General features: G+C 32.8%; 1 long non-coding RNA gene across 1 annotated transcript in view; it reads right to left on the bottom strand.

Annotated features, from left to right (window-relative positions):
* Positions 1-1,242: 1,242 nt before the first annotated feature.
* LOC106013023 overlaps positions 1,243-2,341 on the bottom strand; it is a gene marked incomplete at its 3' end in the record, with an annotated part of 4,132 nt that continues 3,033 nt past the window's right edge. The window contains 1 exon segment of the long non-coding RNA XR_001185226.2: positions 1,243-1,370. This is a non-coding gene — a long non-coding RNA (uncharacterized LOC106013023).

Below are 2,341 nucleotides of genomic sequence, written 5' to 3'. Positions count from 1 at the left end.
ATTTAAAAAAGTAATAATAATAATAATAATATTAATAATGATAATAATAATGATGATGATGATGATGATGATGATGATGATGATGATGATGATGATGATGATGATGATGATGATGATAATGGTGAAGATAACAATGATACAAATAATGATAAAGATATCAACAATAACCGTGACAGTAATACTACTACTACTACTACTACTACTACTACTACTACTACTACTACTACTACTACTACTACTACTACTACTACTACTACTACTACTACTACTACTACTACTACTACTACTACTACTACTACTACTACTACTACTAATAATAATGATAATAATAATAATAATAAGAAGAAGAAGAAGAAGAAGAAGAAGAAGAAGAAGAAGAAGAAGAAGAAGAAGAAGAAGAAGAAGAAGAAGAAGAAGAAGAAGAAGAAGAAGAAGAAGAAGAAGAAGAAGAAGAAGAAGAAGAAGAATAAGAATAATAATAATAATTATAATAATACTAATAAAATACAAAATAAAAAAATAATAATATTGATAGCAAAATTAATAATGATAATAATGATAATAATGATAATAATAATAATAATAATAATAATAACAACAATAATAATAATAATAATAATAATAACAAATTATAATAATATGCTGCACTAAGCTGCAAAGGCAACAATTTACAGTAAAGTGAAAAAAAACAACCATTTTTCCTTTTTTTCTCCTTTCTTTTTATGTGTGTGTTTTTTTTTTTGGGGGGGGGGGGGGGGTTTAGTACGATATTACTATACATTCGTTCTATCATTTCCCCTATTTATGCTGTTGCTGTTGTTGCTGTTGTTTTTTATGTTGTTATTGTTGTTGTTGTTGTTTTAATTTTTCAAAATGTTTTACTAGAGACTAACAGTCCAGATCCAAACTAAAATAACAGAGTTGTCTTCTAGAATTCATGCTTCAAGTGCTAAATGCTAAATCTACGACAAACGTCAGCGGTCATGCTTTGGCATTCATTCCTTTGCTTGGATACTTCAAAACAAGCTACATCATCCTGATCTTTCCCCGTCACCCTTTTGTTTAGGCTCTCTTAGTTAGTTGCTATCGCCTACCCCTGCCACGTTTGCCTTCATTTTTACCATCAAGATCTACTGAATTATGTTCAAGTGTCCCAGAAACGGCTTTTGTGTCTTATTGATCGCTTTTATCAGCGAGTGCCATTTATTCTAGATCTATGAAGAGGAAAAATCCAGCACATACCAGGCATAGTTTCGAGGTCCCTTCTTCAGGAGTTGTTCACCAGTCGCCTTTACAATGTTTGTCACCGATTTGGCTCTATTCAGCTTAAAATTGCTTAAAAACTTGATCAGTCGGAAGAGGACCGCAGGCTGTGGGTGTATGTGTTTTTTAGGTTGTCGTTATTGTTACTGTTCATTGTAATGATAACGATATTGGTGATGATGATGATGATGATGATGATGATGATGATGATGATGATGATGATGATGGTGATGATGATGATGATGATGATGATGGTGATGATGATGATGATGATGATGATGATAATGATGATGGTGATGGTGATGATGATGATAATGATAATGATGATGATGATGATGATGATGATGATGATGATGATGATGACGATGATGATAATGATGATGATGGTGACAGGAGCAGCGGGGAACAGCGGCTGTACTGAGCGAATACACCACTTTGATGGTATTGATCATGGTATCGATGAGACCCCCGACGATACAACGTTTACAAACTTATTGAATGTTACGTTCTATCGCAAAAGTTGTATAACATGCGGAACCAGCGTATGAAAACTAAGTGACTCTTGTTCCTGCTGGATTTAGAAGATAACAAAAAGTTTTTTTTTACCCCAGTTGCACCAAGTTGTATTTTCTCATGACAAACAAGATGGACAAACAGCTATTCTTCGACAAAACACAATTTTTCATTTCTGACGCTAATTTTTTTTTTTTTATTTCACAATCATTAGCAAAGATGTGATTCCCATCATGGGACAAAATTATTTTTTTTCTAGAAAATGTGCCTATTTAAAAAAAAATTTTTTTTTTTTATATTTGTAAAAACATATATTTTAAACGTACTCCCGACAGAACACGCTTTTTTTTAACACCATACTCTCACTGGACACATTTTTCTTACAAATTCACGATGAAGAATCTTAGGGGAGTTCCTACAAAACTGGGTTTTTTTCTTCGGGGCCACTAAAACGCATAATTTATCTTTACCCTAATTCTTGATCGTGCTTTGCTCTACAAAACACACCTTTTTTCACAAGCACACTCACTCTCTCTCTCTCTCTCTCTCTCTCTCTCTCTCTCAC

This window comes from Aplysia californica, unplaced genomic scaffold (genome assembly GCF_000002075.1).
Source record: "Aplysia californica isolate F4 #8 unplaced genomic scaffold, AplCal3.0 scaffold00617, whole genome shotgun sequence".
Taxonomy (NCBI): Eukaryota; Metazoa; Mollusca; class Gastropoda; order Aplysiida; family Aplysiidae; genus Aplysia; species Aplysia californica.
This window is presented reverse-complemented; position numbering and strand designations above follow the sequence as displayed.